We start from the raw sequence: 25,976 nt of genomic DNA on the forward strand, positions 1-25,976 counted from the left end.
TAACAAATCTAAATCTGCCAATCCAAAATTATACAAAGACCTTTGTATATTTCTGTCATCTGTCTATAGGATCATTTCCAAAAGAGAGATTAGACTATTATCCATCGTGGGTCCAGAATTTTTCCTCTTTTTCCTCATTAATTTCTACCTTTATTGATTTTATTGTTTCAACTAACAATTAAAAAATAAATTAACATAATCACATAATCACAAAAACCCAAGAACAAGACTCTTAACTGTCTACACAGTGACGTCCCTCAGCAACCCTTGTCTTTCATCAGTCAATATTAGTGTTGCACAAATCCATTAAGGAACATAGGTTCCACATGAATCCCATCGTGGGCCATGGGATTCTGCTTAGTACAAACCATACGATGAGGATAGTCTTGAACAAGTCACCCACAGCAAGACAAGAGCTTTGATTGTTACTCACATTCCTCTCTCGGCTCCTGAGACAGGCTTACCGGGCGTGGCAGAAGGATTAAATTGGCACGGCACTTTCATTCTGAGTATAAGCAACACAGACAATAAAATCTTGAGACATTCTTTTCTTAATTAAATTTATGGGGGTAACTCTGGTTAGTAAAATTATATAGATTTCAAGTGTACAATTCAGTAATACATCATCTATATATTGCATTGTGTGTGCACCACCTAGAGTCAGTTCTCCTTCCATCATCACATACTTGACTCCCTTTTCCCTCTTCTGCCATGCCCCTCTCGACCCCTCAACCTGCTGGTAACCACTACACTATTGTCTGTCTGTGAATATTTATTTGCTTATTTGTCTTGTTCCTTTGCTGCTTACATGCTTTTCTCATTTTATTTTCTTAGTCATTTATGTATTTATTTCATTTTCTCTAACGTAAATGAACTTCTCGGAACTCACAATTGACTCAAAGCAAGAATGCAGACTATTATATATCACCATCTATATCAATCTTACCCAAAAATGTAACCCCCTTGGTCCATTTGTTGCTTAATGAACTCCAGTGGTTCCAAGTTATATTAATAATAATACTTGTCTCACCACCCTTTTCTGTCTTTCTATACTGCCATATTTGTTTATTCTTTCATTTATTCCAAGATAAAATTGTACTCCACGAAGCACCAAAGGCTGAGACATGATTCTTAAATATTACTGAAATCTATCTAGTCTCATTCTCGTAAGTGTAAACACCTAAATCCCTTTTGTAATGGACCTCAGGAAGTCATAGAGGTTCTGATCATAAAACATAGTTCAGCATGCATTCCATTCACATCACTGGTCCACGATTCCCTTTTGCATATCGTTTGTACATTCCTTCTATATGTAGAATGAACCCACCCTCAGAACTAAGACAATGACTAGTACTTACATCTCCTATAGGCTTCTTCCTCATAATGAAAATAACATACATCTTTATCAATTAAGAAATGTTTAGGAAAAACCTAAAACAGAAATTTAAAGAGCGATAACAATGAGTGACACGGTCTCAGTCTGTTTTAAAAACCATCCTAAGCAACATTAAATCAAATTAATCACAAACTTTGCTTCTTCATCACTACATAGGCCTGTCCTTGTTTGATTTTGTTCATGTGTCTAACCATTTTCTCCTTTTACATATATATTCCTGAATATAGAGGTCGCATAGAGACCTTGTTCTTTTCAGAAGGCTTAATTGTTTCAGATACATCCATTTTGTGGAGTATAAATATGATGTTAAAAGAATGAGACGTTTTCTCCATTCAACAACACTTTCCTCTTTTCATTTACTTAGACTTTTAGATCTTTATTCATTAATATATCTGGTCCCTTGTTTTTCTCAATAAAATAAACAACCTGGATCTCACTGCTGCTGATCCAGAGCAAGGGCATTAACTATTATTACATACGAATACATCTGACTTTACCTGTGATTCTCAAAACATCGTTTCCCCGCTATGCTGAAGCAGGAAATGGGACTGTATTACAAATGAAGATTCTGGGGCCCCACACCAATCCTACCAGATCAGGAATGCCGGAAATGCCGAGGTTACGGCCAGCGGTCTGTATTGCCATTCCAGGTAATTCTGACGTGCACTCAGGTTTGAGGGCCACTGCTCTATATTACCCTAACCCAGAGAGGTCACACCCTTGAGCTGTAGGTTTCTATCTTTTAACTTAAATGTATTGAGGTAACACTAGTTAATAACATTATATAAGTTTCAGGTGTACAATTTTATAATACATAATACACTGCAGCATTTCAGAACCACATGAACAAATATTTCTAACTCACATCTTTTGTTAATTAATCCAACTTTACTTTCTTTTATCTACCAACCTACTTATCCTCTGTCTATCCACCTACCCTGTTTCTCCGAAAATAAGTCCTAGCTAAACAATCGGCTCTGATGTGTCTTTTGGAGCAAAAATTAATATAAGACCCAGTCTTCTTTTACTATAATATAAGACCAGGTCTCACATAGTATAATATAATATATGACCGAGTATTATATTAATTTTTGCTCCAAAAGACACATTAGAGCTGATTGTCCGGATAGGTCTTATTTTCAGGGAAACACGGTACCTACCTACCTATGATCTACCTATCTACCATCTATCTATTCATCTAATCTATCTACTGATTCTTTCACTTATTCCTTTAGAACAGGGGTGTCAAAACTGCAGCCCGCAGGCCAACTGCGGTCCGCAATCCATTGTTAATTGGCCCACAGCAAATTCCAAAAACATACTTAGTTTACTTAAATAAACCAGGTGAGGCAATACATACTTCACCTCGAGTGAGTGGCCCCGGCTGTTTGTGTATTTTACTGCATATGGACCTTGGTAAAAAACGTTGAAAAAAGTTTGGACACCCTTGCTTTAGAATAATGCAATAAGTCCCCAGAATCGACTTAAACACCATAATTAGATTCTAGAAAATTACTGAAATCTAGCCCTGGGCTAATTCCCACAAGTGTAATATACCAAATCTCCTTTTTAAGTGAACTTCAGTAACGCAGAAACAAATTCATCACAAGACACGTTCAGAATGTATTCAATTCCTCTCATGGGCCCTTGCTTGGCTCTTTATCATTGAACTTGTACATTCATTAAAAAATATAAAAAAGAGGAGCCATGAACTCACTATCCACTCAGCATCCTAACACTGTCAATATTTTACATCTTCCTGTGGGTCATCCATTGAATTAATAGCTTAGATCCTTCTCTCGGAGGAATGTCTATAAACTGTGGTACAAACCTGATACAGAATAATAAGTAACTATGAAAGTGAATGTAAAATCCTCAAACGTTTAAAAACTTGCCTTGAAATGGATTACTTCTTAAATCGTGCTATATAGCACATCTCCATCAGAGATTCACACTTGCTCTTCTGTGATTGTTTGTATGTATGTATGTATGTACCTATTTATTAACAGCTTTAATTTTCATTCATTCATTCTTCAGCTCATGAAATGATTTAACAAACTATTCATTTTTTAAACAAAATGAAAAAATGTTTACCTTCCCAGAAACCTCAAAGAGAAATGCTATTGTGTATATCTAATTCCGCTTACTCAAACTGCTGAGAGCTAATATTTGTTTCTTAGGAAGGACAAGCCATGAGTAGAACTGATGAACGATGTTTCAACACATACGTGCTTTGAAACCTTTTATCTTATTAAATTATTAACTTAGTTATTAATTTATTATGATAAAATCCATATCTTTGTATACAAACTCAAGACAATAACACTGATAAATGGTAAATGTGTCCAGTTGCTCACTATCATAAATATCGAAGAACTAATACTTTTTTCCAACTTTATTGAGGAATATTGAAAAATATAGTTGTATGTGTTTAAGGTGTCCAGCATGATGATTTTACTTGCATTATGGAGTGATTACCCATGGAGCACAGTGAGGCCAATCGGATCGATGATAACTATCAGATGACACATTTTTGTCATGCTTGGCCCTCTTGAATGTCGAGTTAGTTGATTACATTATTTAATTTTTTTCCTATTTACTAATTTAAAAGAAAATACCACAGCATAGAAAATGAGCATGGACAATTACATACATATGTCCCTTATGCTTACGTATAGAAGTCTCTATATATTTTTAATGGGCTTCAGTTCCTTAGAAATAAATTGGTAATGATGTTTGTTCCATTCTACCATGTTTCCCTGAAAATAAGACCTAGCCGGACAATCAGCTCTAATACGCCTTTTGGAACAAAAATTAATATAAGACCTGGTATTATATATTATATTATATTATATTATATTATATTATATTATATTATATTATATTATATTATATTATGTTGTTACGTTACGTTACGTTACGTTACGTTACATTACATTACATTATATTACATTACATTACATTACATTATATTATATGACCCAGTCTTATATTACAGTAAAATAAGACCTGGTATTATATTATATTATATTATATCCGATCTTATAGCAAAATAAGACCAGGTCTTATATTAATTTTTGCTCCAAAAGATGCATTAGAGCTGATTGTCCAGCTAGGTCTTATTTTCGGGGAAACATGATATATGCTCTAGTTCTTACACATTTGGCCCTATTTTTCTTTCATTTATTCATAATTTGTGTAGTTATTATTGCGTTTACTTTAAATAAGCAATCAACACCTGTGAAACTCAAAAGCCCAAGAATAAGATCTTTGGGCATCTCTAACAACAGGACCATTTGTGTCAGAAGCAACAGATTAGATTTCTTTTTATATTGAACCTCACACTTCTCGGTAAGCATTCTTCATCCTAGACTCGTAAGGCACCAGTTCTCAATATTGATTCAGACTTCACCTTCTTGTTCTTCATTTGATTATAATTTTGTCTAGAGATAAATCATTAATTCACTAATAATCAATATATAGCAATGAATTTTGTAAAAGTAGCTTTAATATTCCTAAACATCTATATATATAGAATCATTTTCTAGAGAAGAGTCTAGATCTTTTTTGCTAATCAATCTCAGTGTTGAATGTTTGTATTTTATTAATTTTATTTTAATTAAATTTATTGGGGTGACATTGGTTACTGAAATTATATAGGTTTCAAGTGTACAATTCTGTAATACATCATCTATATATTGCATTGTGTGCTCACCACCCAAAGTCAATTCTCCTCCCATCACCATATATTTGACCTCTTTACCATTAGTCCATTGTTGGCATAGACTAATCTCTAACATCTGTCTGTAGACTTATTTCCCTCAGCAATCCATCCCTTTCATTAATCAACCTCAATATTTCGTATATTAATAACAATAATGTTTCATATTAATTGCATTTTGGGGCCATTCATTGATTATATTTAACACTTTATAATAATACAGGGAATTTCCTTAAAAAAATCACCCAAACGGAAACAAGAACACTAATGTTACTCACATTGGTCTCCATGCTTTAACACCAAGATGCAGCCAGGGAGCTCATGATCATTGAAGAATCCGTAGGTCAGCTCGAGCGCATCCATTCTGAGGAGTCCAGAGCAGAGCAGGTGATAATAACAGGTTGAGACCTAATCTACATAGATCTCTGCATTCTACCTGTCATTTAGTCAGTCATTTAGGAATCTAGCAATTTGGGAAAATGCTTCAATTCTCCGAAGTAAACAAATAATAGCAATCTTGCCACTGACAAAGAATACGAACCTTGCCTACCACGATATTTAACACTGCCTATAACATCCTTACTCAAAGAGGTAACACCCTTGTATTATACCATTTATTGCCTAATGGATAGGAGAGTTTTCAATATACATTAATAGTATTTCTTGTCTCACCACATATTTCTGCATTTGGGCAATGCCTCATGACCTTCACCTTTACTTAGTTATATGTTTATTTATTAATTCATTGACCCAATTATAAAAATTGAAAGATAATGCATGAACATAAACCAAAAACAAGATTCTTGTATATTCGTGACATCTATCTAGATAACGTCACACAGGGCAATGGCCTAGATTTCTTCTCTTCTTGACCTCAGAGTTCAACACATATTCACCGCGTATGACTCATACGCCACCAGTAATCATCATCGATCCATATTGTCCCTCCTTTTCTTCAATCATTTCTACATTATCTATTGAGCAATCATTGATTCATTAATAATAATTTTAAGATCCTATTATTCATAAAAAGTCCAGAAGAGCCTTGATACACCTAATCTGTATATAGAATCATTCTCACATCACTATATTTCTCACTAACTATCCCGTTTTTCATATAATGCATAATTCATCATTGGTCCATGTTTGGGTCTCTTTTTCTTCACTCATTTCTACATTTGCGTTGACTATGTCATTAATTCATAAACAATTCACAGATTCACATATCACAGATTTATAAAATCCAAGAACAAAATATTTGAATATCCTTAACGTAGTCTATTTCCCAGGTAGGCTATATCTCTTTGATTAATGTACTTTAATGTTGATTAACCAACATAATATTTCATATTATGTTTATGTTTGGACAGAGCTAACTTTTTAATTATATTTAATACCTTTTATGAATACCGTGAATACCTTTAAACAAATGACCCAAACCAAGACAAGAACTTTGCCCATTACTCACCTTGTTTTCTATCCTGACACAGAGGCAACACAGCTACTGGATCACAGCAGAAGCTGAAATCAGCTTAAAGCATCAGTTCTGAATAGTACCAAGCAGAGAAGACAATAAAAAGATTGAGACATTCTCTCTATTGAGCCACTGTTTTCACCATTCATATACACAACCATTTAGTTATTGATTAATGGTAATATTTTTGTCTTAATAAATTAAACATCAGAGTTGTAACTGATTCAGAGCAGTAACTATTACTTATCATTTTATGTGTCCTTGGTCCAAGATGTAATACACCAGATTCATTTAATATCGATTTCAATTTACATTAGTATTATTTTTCTTTGTTGTACATTTTAACAACAAACAATACTTCACCCTCTTCATCTTTATTTATTTATTCTGTCATTTATTCTTTAATAATATTTTATAAAATTTATGAACACAAAGACCAAGAACAAGAGCCTCATATATTCCTGAAGTCTGTCTATAGGAACATTTCGAACACAGGGAATGGACTAGATTCCTCTGTGGTGGACCTCAGAATTCCAGACCAATCAGCACTCATGCACCACCAGCCACAATCATCTCCAGGCTTGGGTCTCTTTTCTTCATTCTCATCTATATCTGCTTACTGATCAATTCATCGATTCACTAATAATAATAAAACAACTACCTGTGAAACTATAAATACTCAAGGACTAGGTTCTTAATATTTCTACTACCTATCTATAGAACCATTTGCCTCAATGAATATGCCTCTCATTAAACAGCTTCATTGATGCAAATACCTATTCATCAACATAAAGTTTTGTGTCAGTTTCATATTTATGCTTAGAGCATGGATTTTTAAAATATATTTAATACTATTTTTAATCTTATAGTGAATACTCCAAACAAGCAACCCAAACCAAGAGAAGAATTTGACTATTACTCACATGCACTTACACACAGGGACGACCGAAGGCTTAATCAGCTCAGGTGGGTCCATCCTGGGGAATACAGAGCAGAGCAGATGACAACAAGATTGAGACACTGCTGATGCATGATTTCACCTTTCATTTAGTCAGTCACGTAGGAATACAGTACATGGTGGTCCTGTTTATTAATTTTCTCTTAACAAACCAAACAATATCAAACTTGACACAGACCAAGAGTAAGAACTTTGACTGTCATTCATTGTTTGTATCATTCTTAGCCAAAGAGGTATATGTCACGTGAACCATTTACATTTCTTAACGAACTTCAGTATTTTCAACAAATGTTAATTTGTATTGTCTCACCATATATATTGAATGGACATGGGTCAGTCTTAACTTATTTATACTTGTACCTTGATTCTTTTCTGAGTCATTTATTACAATAGAATCAAAACTCATGAAAATGACCCAAGAAAAAGATGAAGGCCCTCTTTCTTTCCCAGCATCTGTCTATAGGATCACTTCAAACAGAGGCAATTATTTCTCTTTTTATTGGACCTCAGAGTTTCAGACATGTAATATTCATCATCTATGACTCATACTCCACCAACTGTCATCATTGGTCCATACCTCAGCCTCTTTTTCCTCATTCTCATATATGTTAATTCATTAATTAATTCTTTAATTTATTAATGTTAATTTTTAAACCCTATGATTCACAAAAACACAATAATAAGAGCAATGAATAGTCCACATCAGTTGATAGGATCATTTACCACATTACGACAGGCTTTTTCATTAATTATCATCAATATTTCATATATGATTAGTAAATATAATGCTTCATAATATCTCATATTTATCATTTTCCATGGTTGGTGTTTTGGATTATATTTCACACTTTTAACAATGCAGTGAATACCCTTTAAAAACATTTCTTAAACAAATACAAGAACTTTAACCTTTACTCACATTCATCTCTGCGCTTAACACACATAGATCTTGTTACCATGGAAAACACTTAAGTCAGCTTGAGTGTGTCGATTCTGGGTACAAGACAGAGCAGATCATTACAAATTAAAACATTTTCTCAATTAGTCATTGTCTTCCTCATTTCATTTTTCCAGCTATTTAAGTATTAATTTTTCAGAACATATATACATAGGAAAATATAAATATATACTATATTACAAGATATATAGTAATCAAAACTGACACCAGCTGATAAAATTGAATATTACTTATAGTGTCAGTGTCCATGTGATCCTTAGAGGTAGAGTCCTTGGTCTATTGATTTCTTAACATCAGTTATATTAATAGTATTTCTTGCCTCACCACATATATTCATAACTGATAAGGCTTCATTCTCTTTTTCATTTATTTACATATTTGTTTATTTGTTCTACTATTGATCCATTTATATTAATAATATAGAAATCCATGAGTTTAACATTATACAAGCAATCTCCTTGCATATTCCTAACACCGATCCATAGGGTCATTTGCAGGAGAGCAAACAAACAGACTAGATTTTGCCTTGCTTTGGACCTCAGCCTTCCAGGCACACAGCATTCATCGTATGACTCCTACGCCACCAGTCATCATCACTGCCCAGGTGTGGGCCTCTTCTTCTTCATTCTCACCTATATTGGTTCATACATTAATTCATCAATCTGCTACTAATAATTAATCACAGATCTACGAATCACAAAACTCAAGGACAAGAGCCTTCAGGATCCCTATCGTTCACTTTAGAATCAACTCCTCATTGATTAAACCTCTTTCATTAATTATCCTCATTATTCCAAACATAGAATAGATGAATGAACATAATGTTTCATACATTTCCCAGTTAATCATTGGACCGTGGTAGGTCTTTTGTTCTTCTAGTTAATGCTTTTTACAGTATTAAAGGGATATCCTACACAAGCCACCCAAACTGCGACAAAACCACTACTTATCACTCACTGGCCTTGGTGCTCAGACAATTAGATGATGCTCCTGAACCCTACAGAGGCTTCAACTCCTTCAGGGTTTCGTTCTGAGAAGGACAAAGCAAAGCAGACAAGACTGAGACATTCTCTCCACTTTACACGTAGTCAATCGTTTAGTAATATGTGGATGTGAGATAATACTTATTCGTTTTCTCTTTAAAAATGAATAATATCCTACTTGCTACTGACCCAGAATAAGAACTTCTCTAAGAGGTAAGGCAGTAGAACGATTTATTTTTCTTAATGGCGTTCAGTATTTTCAGTCCGTTTGAATAGTTTTCATTGCTTCACCTCCTGTATTAAGAGTGCATGTGCTTCACGCACTTCATCTCTACTTTTTTGTATCTGTACTCAGATTCTTAAATTGATCCATTTATAAGTAAAGAATCAAAATCCACGAAACTATCTACGAAGATGGTCCCTTTATAGTCCTAATACCAGTCTACAGAATTAGTTCACGCAGAGGCAACAGAACATATTTCTTTTTGTGTCGGATCTGAGCGTTCCACACGTAATATCCATCATCCAGGACTTCCTCCTACACCACCAGCCATCATCACTGGTGCACATTTTGGCCTCTTTTTCTTCAACCTCCTGCACATTATTGCATTCATTAACTCCTTAACTCTCTAGTATTAATTTTAAAACTGCTGTGACCCATGAAAAAATAAAAAATAAGAATCCTGAATATTATACATCTATCTATAGAATCATTTATCACATTGATATATTAATTATCCTTAATCTATCATAAATGGATTCATAAATATAATGCCTGGTAATAGTCCCATATTTATCATTGGCCATGGCTGGCCTTTTGAATCATAGTCATATTTTTAATAATACAGTAAATATATAGTTTTTAAAACATGACAAATGAAGACATGAGTTTTATTACTCACATTGATCTTTATGCTCCTAAGACACAGAAGCAACCTCTACAGAGGTGGTGTCCATGAAATAATTCTGTAGTCAGCTTCAGTCTGAGGAACATAAAGCAGAGCTGATGATGAAAACAAATTAAATTGAGACCTTATCTGCACTGCCTCTTCGTCTCCACATTTCATTTAAGTCATTTAGGTATTTCTTCATTTTCATAAAGTAGATTTTTTTTCTCTCTCTCGAAAAAAAAGGAACAACTGCAAATTTAAAACTGATCTGGAAAATAAAATTGATTCTTACTTATCAGAGTCTATATGATCCTCAGACAAAGAGCTGATACTCTTAATCCCTTTATTTCTTAAGGGGCATCAGTGCTTTCAATTTTTAGTAACTGAATTTAGTAGTTTCAATTTATATTAATAATTCTTGCCTTACCATATATACCATGTATATTCACAGCTAGATAACGCTCCACTCTTTTTCTTTACATATTGATTTATGTAATAGCCACCATTATCTGTGAGGATTATGTTTCAAGACCCCCAGTGGATGCCTGAAACCACACATAGTACACCAAACCCTATCTATACTACGTTTTTCTTATATTATACATACACACCTATGATAAAGTTTAATTTATAAGTTAAGCACTTAACTGATTAACAACAATAACTAATTATAAAATACAACAATTATAATAATACACTGCAGAATGTGGTCTCTCTCAGAATGTCTTACTGCACTATCCTCATCCTTCTTGGGACACTGTGAGCTGATACAATGCCTACGTGATGAGATGAAGGGAGGTGAATGACAGGGGCATTGTGACGTAGCATTAATCGACCTCAGTGTTGCACATTATTGATTAATCAACATGATGTTTCATGTCCTATTTACCATTGGGCCATAGTTAACTTTTTTATTATGTTTAATACTTTTTAAATAATTCAATGAATACCTTTACATAAATGACCCAACTGAAGACAATTTAATGAACTTTAGTATTTTCAATAAATGTTCATCTTTTCCTTCATTCTCATCTGCCTAAGTTCATTGATCAATTCACTGATTCATTAATATTAATTTTAAAACTGTATGATTCATAAAAACCCAAGAATAAGAGCAATAAACATTCTACATCTGCCTATAGGATCATTTGCCACACTGATATGTAGCTTTTGTTAATTACCATCAATGTTTCATATATGGATTAATAAATATAATGCTTCAGACCAATCCTATATTTATCATTCATGATGGTGGGCGTCTTGGATTATATTTCACAGTCTTTAACAATAAAGTAAATACTTGGGGGGAAAAACTCTCAAACAAAGACACGAACTTTGTTCAATGTATTACTCACCTTGGTCTCTGCTTACCACACAGAGACAACCATAGAGCACGTCACCACGACTGATGCTTAAAGCAGCTCGAGTGCGTCCATTCTGAGGAGTACAGAATAGAGCAGATAATAAAAAAATTGAGACCATCTCTAAATTGGTCTTATTTTTCTTCATTTACTCAGTCATAAAGGTATGTATTATTTTTCATAATTTATACACATATACAGAGGGTGCCAAAAATGTATACACATTTTAAGAAAGGAAAACTGTATTAAAATTGTAATATTCGATATATATCGGTAACAAAAGGTGAATACAAGTCATGTTTGACTTCTGCAATGACAAGAGGTGCTCAATGTGGTTACCATCAGCATCCAGACACTTTTGATTATGAAAAACTATTGCTTGCACTTGTATACATTTTTTTGGCACCCCTGGTATATACATAAATATAATGATATGCTTCTTTAGAAAAAGTGGTAATACAAAAGAGGTGGTCCATTTATTTCTTAACATGTATCCGTTTGTTCAGTTTATATTATTTCTTGCCTCATCACATATATTCATGGTTGATAAGGGTTCATCCTTGTTTTTATTTAGTTATATATTTCTTTATTGGTTCTATTATTGATTCATTCGTATTAATATAGAAATCATGAATCTAAAATTACAAGAAAATCTCCTTGTATATTCCTAACATCAATCCATAGCATCATTTACAAGAAAAGAAACAGACTAGACTTGTTTTGTTTTGGACCTCAGACTTCCAGACACATAGCATTCATCGTATATGACTCATACGCCATCAGTCGTCATCACTGGTCCAGGATTGGGCCTCATTTTCTTCATTCTCACCTATATTTGTTTACACGTTAATTCATCAGTCTGCTTCAGTATCTTTATCATTTTCTTTACAATCCTTACTAATTGAAATGTATTAATCATCCTCATTATTCCAAAAATAGATTTGTCAACATAATGTTTCATATATTTCTAATTTCATCATTGGACCCTGGTTGGTCTTTTTTCTTATACTGAATTTTTTTTTTTAAATATTACCCTAAATGAACCACCCAAAGTAAGATGAGAACATTGACTATTACTCACGTTGGGTTCCATGCTCCTGCAGACAAATACAGAGACCACTGACCAAGGGATAAGGCTTAACTCAGCCTGGGTGTGTCCATTCAAAAAAGTAGAAAACAGAGTACACGACAACATGATTAAGATATTTCTCTATTGGTGCTTGCAATATATTTTATTACTCAGTTATTAAGTTATATATAACTGGAGTAATATATATTTTGTTTATTCTTAAGAAAAACAAACAAAATTGAATTTGACACTAACGCCAAACAAGAATATTGGCCATTATTTACATTATCTAGAACATCCTTAGCTAGCGGTAACACCCTTGAACCATTTATTTCTTAACTGAGTTAGCCTTTCAATATTTATTAATATCATCTCTGGCCTTACTTCATATTTTTCATAAGTGGACAAGGCTTCACCCTCTTCATCTTTATTTATTTATATTTATAAAGTGATTGTTTTACTGATTCATTTATTATAATAAAACCAAAATCCATGAACAAGATCCTTATAAAATCCTAAATCTGTCTATAGAATCATTTCCAACTAAGGCAACAAACAAGATTTTTTTTTTTTTTTATGCTGGACCTCAAGAGTTCCACCCATATTATTCATCACCCATGACTCATATGCTACCAATCGTCATATCGGTCCAGGTTTGGCATTTTTCCCCCCACTCTCATCTACCTTTGCACACTAATTAATTCATTGATTTACTTGATAACAATAAAATAAATATCTGTCAAGCACAACAAAGCCTCGAACAGGAGCCTTGACTAGTCCTACAAATGTCGATAGAATCATTTGCTACATCGTTATAACTCTTTCCTTAATCACCCTCCAAGTTTCAAATAGGGATTCATCAATATCATATTACATATCAATTCCGTATTTATTAATGGAGCATGGCTGGTTTTCTTTGATTATATTTCACACTTCAAACACATATGTAAGGGGGAGGGGAGATAATAGATGAGGGCAAAAGGGGTCAAATATATGGTGATGGAAGGAGAACTGACTCTGGGTGGTAAACACACAAATTGGTATCTAGATGATGTAATACAGAATTGTATACTTGAAACCTATGTAACTTTACTATCCATTGTCACCCCAGTAAATTTTAATTAGAAAAAAAATAGAGTGTATACCTATAAAACTCAATTTGTTTCTGTGTGCCAAACGCAGAGCCAACCAGACATCTTGTGACCATGGAAGAATCCTTAAGTCAGCTCCAGTACATCCCCTCTGAGAAGTACAAAATACAGAAGGTGATAAAAAAAATTGAGACATTTTCTGCACTCATTTCGCTTTCTGCGTTTAATTTATTCAGCCACTTAAATATTTATTAACTTTCATAATTTACAGTTCTTCACTTATTTGTATTTACTTATATTTTTTAATTTTTCACTGATTTATTTATACTAATATAATCAATATCCATGAACACGAAAACCAAAAACATGACCCTTCTATGTTACTAACATCTGTCACAAAGGTCTTTTCCAACAGAGTAAATAGACTAGATTTCTTACAGTGTTGGACCTCAGAGTTCCCGACACATAGCATTCATCATCCATGACTCATACGCCACCAGTCGTCATCATCGGTCCAGGCTCAGCCCTCTTTGTCTTCACTCACTTCTATATTTCTTTACTGATTAACTTGTCAACAAAGCAGTAAGATAAATAGCTAAGATCAAAAATACTTGAAAATAAGACCCCTTAAGTATCTCCAACATCTATCTATAGAATTGTTTGCCTCACTGAATATGTGTTTCATTAATCATCTACATTGTCGCAAATATTGATTATTCAATATGTTTCATGTCAATTCCAAATTTGTCATGGGGCCATGATTGGCCTTTTTTATTATATGAAATTATTTTTTAATATAGAGTTAATGTCATAAACAAACTACCCAAATAAAACAAGAACTTTGACTATTACTCACACTGGTCTCCATCCTCCTACATAGAGAGCTCGTGACCATGGAAGATGCTTAAATCAGCTTAGCATGCCCACTCTGAGAAGCACAAAGCAGAGAAGATGAAAAAATAAAACTAAGACATTATCTACAATTATCCTTGCATTTCACCTTTTAGTAAGTCACTAATTTAAGTATTTATTAATTTGTGGTAATATTTATTAATATTTCTCTTAAGAAAATGAACATCAAGCTTGTCACTGAGCCAGAACAGGAACAATGACTATTACTTGTACTTTCTATAAAATCATCAGCCAAAGAAGTGACACTTTGAACCATGTCTTTTTATAATCAATAAATATGAATCACAAAAACTTAATAAGATCTTTAAGTAGCCTTATTAGCTATCTATATGGTCATTTGCCACCTTGATTATATCTCTTTTATTAATCATTCTTTAATGAATGATTAATGTTTTACATTAAACATTATTAATGTTACACAAATATTAATTAATGAACACAATGTTCCTATGTCATATGCTAATATGACATAATGGCAATGTCATATTTATCACTGGGCCATAGTTGGCCTTCTTGGATTCTTTTAACAATACAAGGAATATCCTTTAAAAACTACTCAAAGCAAGACAAAGACTTTGCCTATACTCACATTGGTCTCCAAGCTACTAACACATAGAAGTAGTCGGAGAGTTCAGGACCATGGGAGAAAGATGCTTAAATCAGCTGGGAGCATTCATTCTAAAAGTACAAAGCAGAACAAAGGATTAAAATACTGAAACATTCTCTCCATTTATGCTGCATTTCTCTTTTCATTTTATTAGTCATTTAAGGATGAATTAAATTGTGATTTTTTTTTTCTTGAGAAAACAAACAATGCTGAACAAGGCACTGACCAAAAAAGAACATGGACTCTGGATTTCAGTGTTTTTAATATATGTTAATAGTATTTCTGGCCTCGCCATATATTTTCATACTTGGACAATGATTCACCCTCTTTATCTATATATTTGTTTACTGATTCTTTCATTGATCCATGTATAATAATAGAATCAAATTCCATGAATAAAAAAACTAAAAACAAAATCCTTGAATATGGCTGACATCTGTCCATAGGACTATTTCCAATAGAAGGTATAGACTAGATTTCTTACTGTGTCGGACCTCAGAGTTCCAGACACATGGTATTTATCATCCGTTGCTCATACTCCACCAGTCATCATCATTGGTCCAAGACTGGCTCTCATTATTTTCAATTCTGTCTACATGTTTTAATTAATTAATTCAACCATTCACTATAATAAAATAAATGCCTAGAGGTCATTAAAACTTGAACAACGATCCTTGAACACCTGTAATATATCTCTCTATGTATACTAATATATAATATATATATATATACTTATATATATATATATATCATGATGTTTCATTAATTGGCCATAATGTTTCCTATGTAAATTAATATAATACTTCATATTAACCCCATTTTACTATTTGAATGTGACTAAATTATGTCTTTGTAGAGTGAGGTTTAAATCAATGGTGACTCAAAATTAAAATTGAGTAATACACTCTACATTAATTAATTAATTGGATAATGAACTGTGAAAATGAACACAATGATCTTATTTTTTCTCCTTAATTGACCACAGATTACTGAATTGGCCCACACATGACTTTCATTCATTTTATTTGTATACGTAACTATTTATTCCCTTTCAATAATAGAATTAATACCTGTGACAAACCACCAAACCAGAAGCAATTCCTTTGTTATTTACACAAGTTTCTGCAGTTCTTAACTGAATCATTGTGCATCCGTTCTGTAAAGCACAAAGCAAATATAAAAATAGATCAAATTAGGTAGATTGAGATCAGCCTAGATTCATATTTTTTTAATTGATCCAAGTCAACAACTGATTAAGAATAAACCTTAGTGCTTGTTATATATTAAAACCCTGGATGGCTTATTGATTGATTCAAGTATTAAATTTAACTGCTATAATGAACACCTTTGAAACCAGCACCAGACAAAAGAATAAGAACTATAACTATTACAAATATTTGTTTATATGCCCCCTACCCAGCCAGGTAAGAGCTATATCTTCTCTCTAAATGACTCTTGCTTGGAAAGAATTAGGTTAATCTGAATTCCAGATTTTAGTACATTCTCAGCAATTGTCTATGTTTATCCCACCTTTATACATGTATGTATGTATATAGTTACACATGGAGCCATCTATCTTCCTTGTTTTAAAAAAGAAAATCAAACCAAGAAGCCAGAAAGAGAAATCCTATCTAAATATATTCACCATTCCAAAAAAATAAGAGCCTAGGCTTATTTTTATTATCTGGAAAGCAATTGTGTAGAACTGTATTAATAAGTCTCCTTGTTTCATAACATATGGTCCTCACTGGTCCATGCTTTGCCTCCTTTCAAATAATTGATTAAAAGATTAACTTATTCTTTTACACATTATAATAACATCATTAATATTTGTGACTTCACGGAAACAGGGCAATATTAATGCCTGGCCATATGTTCATTAGGCACAGAAAAAGGATCACATAATGCTTTCTTCTTCTTTTTAAATTAAAAAATAGTGAAAATCACTGAATTAATCATAACTGGTCATGTGACACGTTCTCAACACAGGTCCATATGTAAGCTCTCTCCCAATTATGATTATTTAATCAATAATCAATTTAAGTAAATGTTTTGCCATTCCCTTAATATAACAAAAACCCAACAACCCAACCCAGAAAAATAACATGGACTCTTACATCCATTTATCTAAATGCTCTTTACCCAAAAGGGTCAGCTTTAATCAATTTATTTTACCGGAGCTCAGCGCTTCAGAAATGTATTAACAATGATTTTTACATTATATGTATTACATTACCTACTCTCCTATTTGAACCAGGAATAACCCATTTTGTCTTTGTTCATTTATATATCTCTTAATTTATTCATTCATCAATTTAGTGAAAACACAATACTCAGAAACCCAAGAACAAAAAAGCCCTGCATATTGTTAACTCCTAGCATAAGCTCATTTCCCATACAGGGAACAAAGAGGAATCTTTTGGTAATGGACCTCAGAGTTATAGGGTTTAATCAAAATCCTTGATTTCAGACACCCCAGGGTACTCATCATTGATCCAAATTAAGCTATCGTGTTCTGCCTTTATACCTTTGTTTATTGATCCATTCATTGATCCACTACAAAATAAAATGAATCTTCACAATTATTTTTTTAAAGCCAAGAACAAAGTCCTTGAATATGACCAAGATCTGTTTATAGACTTTTTCCCCATAAACTAGATCTTTTCTCTTTTTGCAGTGGCCCTCAGGGAGGAAGGTATGGATCAGTTAGCATCCTTGCTTCATATGCACCCTACCCCAACCACCTTCCATCTCAGTACGTCCTCCTCCCTCCGTTAGGAGCTGTCCAGGAGAACTTGGCATGATAGTATGACTGTGCCCTAACTGTGCTGCCCTGTATGCTTACCATTAGCCACAGGGAACTAAAGACTTAAAATATGGCTAGTGCAACTGATGAACTGAATTTAAAATTCATTTAATTTTCAATTATTTTAAATTCAAACAGCCACAAGGGGTAAGCAAATTGAACAGTGCAGCCCTAGAATTGATTACTGGATAAATATTTAAATCCAATGCAGTACAAAAATAAGATGGATTATTATTAATCACCTTTGAAAATGAATAAAATGTCTTCCATCTTATCTTTAACTACAACTGTATAGAATTGGATTAACCATAATCTTTGTTTCATAACACATTCATATCATTGGTCAATGTATGGCTTAATTTAAATAATTCAATGAACACTAATGAAAAATTCACTCCAATTGACAAGATCTTTTGACTATTATTTACTTTAGTCATTAAGTTTCTTACCCACAAAGGTAACAGCCAAGATCTTCATCTACACATACTGATTAAATCAGCCATGGTCTTCTGCATTCTGTGGAGTCAAAAGCCAATATTCAAAGAATGAACCATCCAGATTTAGACTGACTGAAAGGACATTAGTTGTGTGAAACTAGGTTAATCATGAAGTATATGCAAGACTTTATCATTGAAAAATTCAATCTATACCCATAAAGTGTGTACCCGCCCATGAATAAGATACCTGAATACTCTCAACTTCTGCTATAAGCTCATTTCCATAGATGAAAAAAGGAGGCCACTTTTTAATAATGGACCTCAGAGTTACAGATGGCTTTAATCAAAATGTTTGATTCAGACACCCTCCAATCTCATCATTGGTCCAGGCTTGGCACTCTCTCTTTGTTCACTTATGCCTTCCTTTTCCCATGAATGACAAAGTCCGAAGAACAAGATCCTTGATATAATTTTGATCTGTCTGTAGACTGATGTCTCCCAGAGCTTTCGGACTACAGCTCAGTGTAAATCTTCCTTCATAAAGTACCACAGCTAAAAATGGTCCATGATTGGGCCACGTTCATTTAATTGGGCCAATTTTAAACACAGCATCATGAATAACCAAAAACCATAATGGTATCCCACATCTACTACGCAGACAATATGTTTCACCTTCTAACGGCTTCCTCTAAACAGTAATAGCCCGGCGGATATCTACCAATATGGAAATGCTTAAATCAACTGTGGTGCAGAAGTAATATGGAATACCAAACAGTTGTGTAAATGAATGAAATGCCTTCCATCATTTAAAAAACTTAAATGTCATATGTGCTGAAATAGGTTAATTCTACTCCTTGGCCCAAAACACATCCCACTATTGCTCCACACTTCACGTTTTCGGATTTTATTTTTGTGTATACAGCCTTTTGTTTCATTGAACCAACTCAGTGACCACAAAAGCCAAGAACAAGAACTGTGTTCCTTACTTTGCTGCTTTCACAGACAGAGCGAACAGCCAAGATCTTCATAACTGGACAGTGACTGAATCCAATGGGAAATGTTCATTCAGGAGGAAAGGCGGGTTTTTAAAAGAATAAAAAGTGTAAATTTAGATTTTTAAATAGAATTTAGTTCTACACTACTAGATGAATCATAAACATTGGTTTGTGTCACATTTTCATCATCAAGCCAACAGTGCTATCTTTTTCATCTATTGACTTACTCAATTTTAAGTGAGAAATAATATAATGAAGACCTTTTAATCTACCCTCACACAAGAAGTACAAGTACTATCAATACCTGTCTATATACCCCTACCAAATAACAAAAAGGACAATTTTTTAATGGAGAGAACATGCAAAATGGGATACATTTCAATTCTTGTTTCATGAAAAAATCTGACCAATAGGCCACACTGTACTTTCATTCATGTATTTATTGATTAACCCATTTATTCATTTATTTTAAAACTCAAAAGATAATTTAATTATTTGCTCTTTTTTTCCCTAAAGAAAACAAAATGGGAAAGCCATTTGCTACCCAAAACTAAACACTATTACATGCAACTTTCTATCTCAGTCTGTCTGTACTGATGGAACCTTCCGCAATGAGAAAATGTTCCCTATTAGCACTGTCCAATATGGTAGCCACTGGCCACATATGGCTGAAATGTGGCTAGTGCTACTGAAGAACTGAATTTTTAATTAATTTGAAGTTAAATAGTAATAACAAGATGTGTTTAGACAGTAGGGTCTATATGATCCTTAAAGAAAGAGGATGCTGGATCTTCTTTATTTAAGTAGCTTTCAAGAGGGAGAAATAGGAATAATCATGTTCCTTAATACATCATATATGCTTCTCACTGGCCCATGGTTTATGCTATTTTAAATGGTGGATTGAGATCTGAAATTATTCTTTCACTCACTTATAATAACAGCACCAAAACTGGTGAACCCAGAGAACACTGGACAAGAATGTTGAGTGACACTAAATCTAACCATTGGCGTATTACTCACAGAAATCACCGACAAAATGCATTTACATTTTTCTTTTTAAATAAAAATGAATGAACACGAGATAATTAGTCATTTCTTTTTTTTAAATTCTCAAACTGGAGTTCCCTAATCCAGGGGGGAAATATACTGTGATATGCTAGGATACACCCAAAGCCACAGGATAAAGAGATCAGAGATTCTTTTTTTTTTCTAACTTTAAGTTTTTTGCTTTAAGTTTTTTTTTTTTTAATTGGGGAATATTGGGGAACAGTGTGTTTCTCCAGGGCCCATCAGCTCCAAGTCATTGTCCTACAATCTACTTGTGGAGGGCGCAGCTCAGCTCTAAGTCCAGTCACCTCAATCTTAATTGCAGGGGGCACAGACCACAATCCCATGTGGGAATTGAACCAGCAACCTTGTTGTTGAGAGCTCACGCTCTAACCAACTGAGCCTTCTGGCTGCCCCAATTAGTCATTTCTATAGTCATGTTTTCCATATTCATGCTTAGATCTTTTCCATGTTTCAATAACTATGTAATCATTTGCATTTTATTTTTATGATTGATTATTTTATTAAAATAATTTATACCATGTGTTTATCATGGTTTGTTACATTATTGACTTTATTATATTAACCATTATTGATTATTATGTAATTATGTAAGTTTATTGTCCCTATTTAAAATAAGACATACAACCAGAAAGTCACCAAGCCAGCAAAACAACACTGATGTTCTCATCTACCTATCGTGTTTCCCCGAAAATAAAATCTAGTCGAACAGTCAGCTCTAATGTGTCTTTTGGAGCAAAAATTAATATAAGACCTGGTCTTATTTTACTGTAATATAAGATCGGGTCTTATAATATAATATATAATATAATATAATACTGGGTTTTATATTAATTTTTGCTCCAAAAGACGCATTCAAGCTGATTGTCCAGCTAGGTCTTATTTTTGGGGAAACATGGTATATGTTCCCAAGGAGGAGCAGCCTCTGTCTATTTCACTTGAACTCTAAATTTCAGAAATGTATTAACAATAATCCTTGGTTCATTAGCTCCTTTCATAATTAGATAAGATGTAGCCCTCTTCCGTATTTATACTTAATCCATGCATCGACTGACTTATAATAATCCATACTCATGAACAGCCAAAGATCAAAAAGACATCCTTGAATCTTTTCTAACTTCCTCTGTAAGCATTTCCTATTGATGCAATGGACCTCAGATTTATAGACTGAGTTTAATAAAAATATTTTATTCAGATGCCCCATGCATACTCATCATTGACCCAGACTTGGTATTCTGTGCCCTCATGTAATATATTGTTCTTGACTTATTTGATGATTCATTAATAATAATACAATCAATGTCCATGAACTAGGAAAGGAATACCAAGATCCTTGAAGATATGAACATGTCCTGAAATTTAACTTCCCACAGAGGTAGAGGACTAGCCCTCTTTGTGCAATGCACCACAGTGTTGCAAATATGTATTTGTCCACTTCCTCGCATCATATCAATTCCATATTCCTGATTGGTCCATGCTTGGGCCTCTTTGATCTTTACATGCATATTTTAAAGATGATATAATGAACTACCATTTTATACAAAACTAAGAAACATTTTCCGGGCCGGCCCGGTGGCTCAGGCAGTTGGAGCTCCATGCTCCTAACACCAAAGGTTGCTGGTTCGATTCCCACATGGGCCAGTGCCAGATGGCTCAGTTGGTTAGAGCGCGGGCTCTCAACCAGAAGGGTGCTGGTTTGACTCCTCGACTCCTGCAAGGGATAGTGGGCTGCGCCCTCTGCAACTAAGATTGAATACGGCACCTTGAGCTGAGCTGCCACTGACCACCCAGATGGCTCAGTTGGTTGGAGCCTGTCCTCTCAACCACAAAGTTGCCGGTTTGACTCCCGCAAGGGATGGTGGGCTGCGTCCCCTACAACCAATAACAGCAACTGGACTTGGAGCTGAGCTGCGCCCTCCACAACTATGATTGAGAGAGAACAACAACTTGACTTGGAAAAAGTCCTGGAAGTACACACTGTTCCCCAATAAAGTCCTGTTAGAAGGCGAAGGAGAAGAAGAAACAAAAATAAATTAAAAAACAAAACAAAAAAAGAAACATTTTCCATTTTCTTATGTTCTCCCCCTCAATGGGTTCATAGTCTATAACAACATCAATGGAGAAGTTTTGATCCACTGTGGTACAAAAATAAAATGGAATATTAAGATATTCTGAAAATGACTGAAATGCCTTTCTTCTTTTTTCACCTAATGAATTCAGTCATGCTGAAATAGATTAATCATAATTCTGATTTGTACACATTTTAATCATTGGTCAACGCATGACCACCTTTGAATTATGTATATATATAGCCATTTATTCCTTTAAAACGTCTCAGGGAATAACCCTGACCAAGCCCCCAAGCAGGAACATGAACTTTGATTATTCCTTACACTGATCTCTAGTCTCTTTACCCAGAGGTAAAAAGCAAGGCGGTCACCATGAGATAATAATCAAATCTGACAGAATGTGTTCATTCTGAGCAATAAAAGCAAAGTTTAAACACAATCAGTCTACATTTCGTTATTTTAAATGATCGATAAGCAAGTAACCAGAAGCCTCCATTTGCAAACTATTCTCCACATTTTAAAAGAGAGAGCACTACCTTATATTTATTAACTTACGCAATTTTTGTTTTAAATAATGTAATGAACACCAGTGACTCTAGAAGTAAGCAGAAGAAAAATAACTATCATTATTAGGAATATCTGTCTATATTTCGTATCCACATAGGCAAGAGACAAGATAACCTTTTTTACTGAACTTTGTGCAAAACTGGGAAAACGGAAGAAGATTCAGTTCATGGCACAATCTCACCAATGGTCCAAGCTTAGCCCCTTAATATACTGATTTATTCATTCATTTATTTAATTATTTAATCACATAATAAGACCATCCCTTCATTTTCCTAAAAAAATTCCAAAAAGTTTAAACAACAACCATCAAAACAGAACTGAAACACTATTATTTATCAATGTCTATATGCACCTTCCTTATGACTAGTGTCCGCTCTGTCTTCCTATGGCTATCGCTTGTGTAAAATATGATGAATCATGATCTTTACAGCCAACTGCCTGCTTTCCATTGATGTATTGTTAGCTGACTTTTTTTAAAAATTGATTGAGATATAAATGCATACATTTGTTCACTTACAATTACACTTCAATATACGTATGTGAGCCCACCCACAGGGAATAAGTGCCTTGAATAATGTTTACATGGGTAATATTTCCATGTGTTCTAAGTCATTACCCAAAAGAATAGCAAATTGGTTCCTTTCATGTTGGCTTCCACAAAATTGCATTAAAAGATTGTATTAATCATTAATGTTATCAAACATCTCATCGTTGCTCCCGATCTCCCTCTCAGTTACACAGTTTATTCAATCAACTACTTATGGAAATGTATTTCCCTTTCCTTAATAAAATGATTAATTGGCAATCCACCTCAACACAGAGCAAGAACATTCACTCTTCTTACAGATGACCACATTCTCCTTACCAAAGTGATAAGAGCCTCGAGTATTAATTGGTTGGGACTGAGAATCTTAAAATGGTTTTACTAATTATCCATGTTTCATTATATGCCTTAAAAAGTAGTGCATGCATAGCTCTTCTTTTTTATTCATTGATATATTTCTTTATTAGTGGGCTAATTTTATTATAATAATGCAATTCATACCCCGAATCATGAGAGCCCAAGAATAAGGTGCTGTCGGCTCGTTTCCCACGGAGGATAATGAGGTGTCTCATCGTAATGGACCTCAGAGTTGCAGATGGGTTTAATCAAAATTCTGTTTCAGAAACCCCATGACATTCATCACTGGTCCATGCTGGGAACCTTTTAAATTGATTAATTTTCTGATTCGCAAATAATAAAACAATCACAAAATTTGAAAACAAGATCCTTGAATGTAGGCGCTTGTCCCATAAAGCTAATAAACTACACCTCTTTCGTGATGGTACTCAAGCTGCACGTGTGGATGCGCCAACACCCCTGCGCTTCATGGTCCGCATTGCTTCCAGTGTGGCCCTCTTTTATTTCACACATCCCTATGTCAAAGATGTCTCAATGAAAAATAATGAAACCACCATCTTCAGTCACCTCTGGACTGTCCCCAAAGAGTTACCAGCCAGCTCTACCCATATGAGAATGGTTAAGTCAACCATGTGGTTAAGTCAACCATGGCAGAAAATAAAGAGTAATATTAAACTGCTCTGAGAATCAATTAAATAACTTCTGTCTTCTTCTAAAATGACCTCAGTTGTAATGATTTAGATTAAATCTAATTATTGGCACATAACACATTCCCATCACTGTTCTATGTTTGGAGCATTTCATTGCATGTATGTACAGAATGATCATTTTGACATCCTTTAGATAAAACCCATGAACAAACTATGCAAACAAAGAATGTGAACTAAGGGACTTACTCATAGTAGTCTTTATGCCCCTTGATCATGATGACAATTCTTTAGATCAGCTGTCCTATGTTCACTCTGGAAAGGAGAAAGGAGATTTAGACTAGATTTAGATTTTTTTAATAGTTGTTAGTCAGGCAGAACTAGATAATAAACTTTGGTGCAAAAATGCAATTTTTTGCTAATTCAGCATTGAATTCTTAGCTTTAAATAACATAATAAACACTATGAAGTCCACCACCTGGCCCAAGATTAAGATCTATAACAATGACAAATATCCACCTATATGAACATTTATTAAGTAGATGGCTATTTAGTTGGTTATTGACTGATGCAAACACGTTCCCTTTTCTTAATATAGAAAAAAAAAAGCTACAAAACCTCAAAACACTGCCTCCTAACTACAGATACTAATATGTTCCATATGAAAGATAATTATAAACCTGTCCATTTTACTGAATTGTTTTAATATTGAAGCTTATTTTATTGCACTCTCCTAATTATTCCATGAGTAGGCCTCTGGGTCTTTCAAACATACATTTCTTTATGTGCTCATGCATTGATTCACTTGAAATAATACAATCTGTACCCATGAACCACAAAAGCCCAGGGACAAGTTTATTGAATTTTCCTAACTTCTACTCCTAGCTCATTTCTACAGGGAATATTGACCAGTGCTCTTTCCATAACGGACCTCAGAGTCACACAGAGGGCTTAATCAAAGGCATTGATTCAGTACCTCCACCAATACTCATCATTGATCCAGGCATGGCTTTCTATTGCTCCACTCATTTATGCTTTTGAATTGATTCTTTCATTCCCAGGTTCA

General features: G+C 33.9%; 1 long non-coding RNA gene, 11 other non-coding genes and 2 pseudogenes across 12 annotated transcripts in view; all 14 read right to left on the reverse strand.

Moving 5' to 3' along the window:
* Positions 1–25,976, reverse strand: part of LOC109455530 (uncharacterized) — a 103,693-nt gene that overhangs the window by 47,375 nt on the left and 30,342 nt on the right. Inside the window, exons 6-22 of the long non-coding RNA XR_012494522.1 lie at positions 25,160–25,225; positions 19,650–19,704; positions 18,676–18,742; positions 16,491–16,576; positions 15,403–15,491; positions 14,758–14,829; positions 13,956–14,052; positions 12,823–12,888; positions 11,736–11,817; positions 10,393–10,493; positions 9,465–9,537; positions 8,469–8,542; positions 7,515–7,568; positions 6,586–6,663; positions 5,396–5,481; positions 1,359–1,431; positions 434–505 (exon numbers count right to left, since the gene is read on the reverse strand). This is a non-coding gene — a long non-coding RNA (uncharacterized LOC109455530). The remainder of the gene's footprint in view (positions 1–433; positions 506–1,358; positions 1,432–5,395; positions 5,482–6,585; positions 6,664–7,514; positions 7,569–8,468; positions 8,543–9,464; positions 9,538–10,392; positions 10,494–11,735; positions 11,818–12,822; positions 12,889–13,955; positions 14,053–14,757; positions 14,830–15,402; positions 15,492–16,490; positions 16,577–18,675; positions 18,743–19,649; positions 19,705–25,159; positions 25,226–25,976) is intronic.
* LOC141570905 (small nucleolar RNA SNORD113/SNORD114 family) lies at positions 4,729–4,800 on the reverse strand. Its single transcript, XR_012495347.1, has one exon. It is a non-coding gene; the product is annotated as a small nucleolar RNA SNORD113/SNORD114 family (small nucleolar RNA).
* LOC141570881 (small nucleolar RNA SNORD113/SNORD114 family) lies at positions 5,985–6,054 on the reverse strand. The gene has a single exon (XR_012495326.1). It is a non-coding gene; the product is annotated as a small nucleolar RNA SNORD113/SNORD114 family (small nucleolar RNA).
* On the reverse strand, positions 8,049–8,123 carry LOC141570868 (small nucleolar RNA SNORD113/SNORD114 family). The gene has a single exon (XR_012495313.1). It is a non-coding gene; the product is annotated as a small nucleolar RNA SNORD113/SNORD114 family (small nucleolar RNA).
* Positions 9,039–9,110, reverse strand: LOC141570895 (small nucleolar RNA SNORD113/SNORD114 family). Its single transcript, XR_012495340.1, has one exon. It is a non-coding gene; the product is annotated as a small nucleolar RNA SNORD113/SNORD114 family (small nucleolar RNA).
* On the reverse strand, positions 12,467–12,541 carry LOC141570867 (small nucleolar RNA SNORD113/SNORD114 family). Its single transcript, XR_012495312.1, has one exon. It is a non-coding gene; the product is annotated as a small nucleolar RNA SNORD113/SNORD114 family (small nucleolar RNA).
* Positions 13,390–13,462, reverse strand: LOC141570892 (small nucleolar RNA SNORD113/SNORD114 family). The gene has a single exon (XR_012495337.1). It is a non-coding gene; the product is annotated as a small nucleolar RNA SNORD113/SNORD114 family (small nucleolar RNA).
* Positions 14,344–14,418, reverse strand: LOC141570865 (small nucleolar RNA SNORD113/SNORD114 family). The gene has a single exon (XR_012495310.1). It is a non-coding gene; the product is annotated as a small nucleolar RNA SNORD113/SNORD114 family (small nucleolar RNA).
* On the reverse strand, positions 15,909–15,983 carry LOC141570876 (small nucleolar RNA SNORD113/SNORD114 family). The gene has a single exon (XR_012495321.1). It is a non-coding gene; the product is annotated as a small nucleolar RNA SNORD113/SNORD114 family (small nucleolar RNA).
* Positions 17,846–17,918, reverse strand: LOC141570887 (small nucleolar RNA SNORD113/SNORD114 family). The gene has a single exon (XR_012495332.1). It is a non-coding gene; the product is annotated as a small nucleolar RNA SNORD113/SNORD114 family (small nucleolar RNA).
* On the reverse strand, positions 18,978–19,051 carry LOC141570882 (small nucleolar RNA SNORD113/SNORD114 family). Its single transcript, XR_012495327.1, has one exon. It is a non-coding gene; the product is annotated as a small nucleolar RNA SNORD113/SNORD114 family (small nucleolar RNA).
* On the reverse strand, positions 21,874–21,950 carry LOC141570901 (small nucleolar RNA SNORD113/SNORD114 family; annotated as a pseudogene).
* On the reverse strand, positions 24,483–24,556 carry LOC141570900 (small nucleolar RNA SNORD113/SNORD114 family). The gene has a single exon (XR_012495343.1). It is a non-coding gene; the product is annotated as a small nucleolar RNA SNORD113/SNORD114 family (small nucleolar RNA).
* Positions 25,836–25,912, reverse strand: LOC141570897 (small nucleolar RNA SNORD113/SNORD114 family; annotated as a pseudogene).

This window comes from Rhinolophus sinicus, linkage group LG03, assembly GCF_036562045.2.
Source record: "Rhinolophus sinicus isolate RSC01 linkage group LG03, ASM3656204v1, whole genome shotgun sequence".
NCBI classification, from domain to species: Eukaryota; Metazoa; Chordata; class Mammalia; order Chiroptera; family Rhinolophidae; genus Rhinolophus; species Rhinolophus sinicus.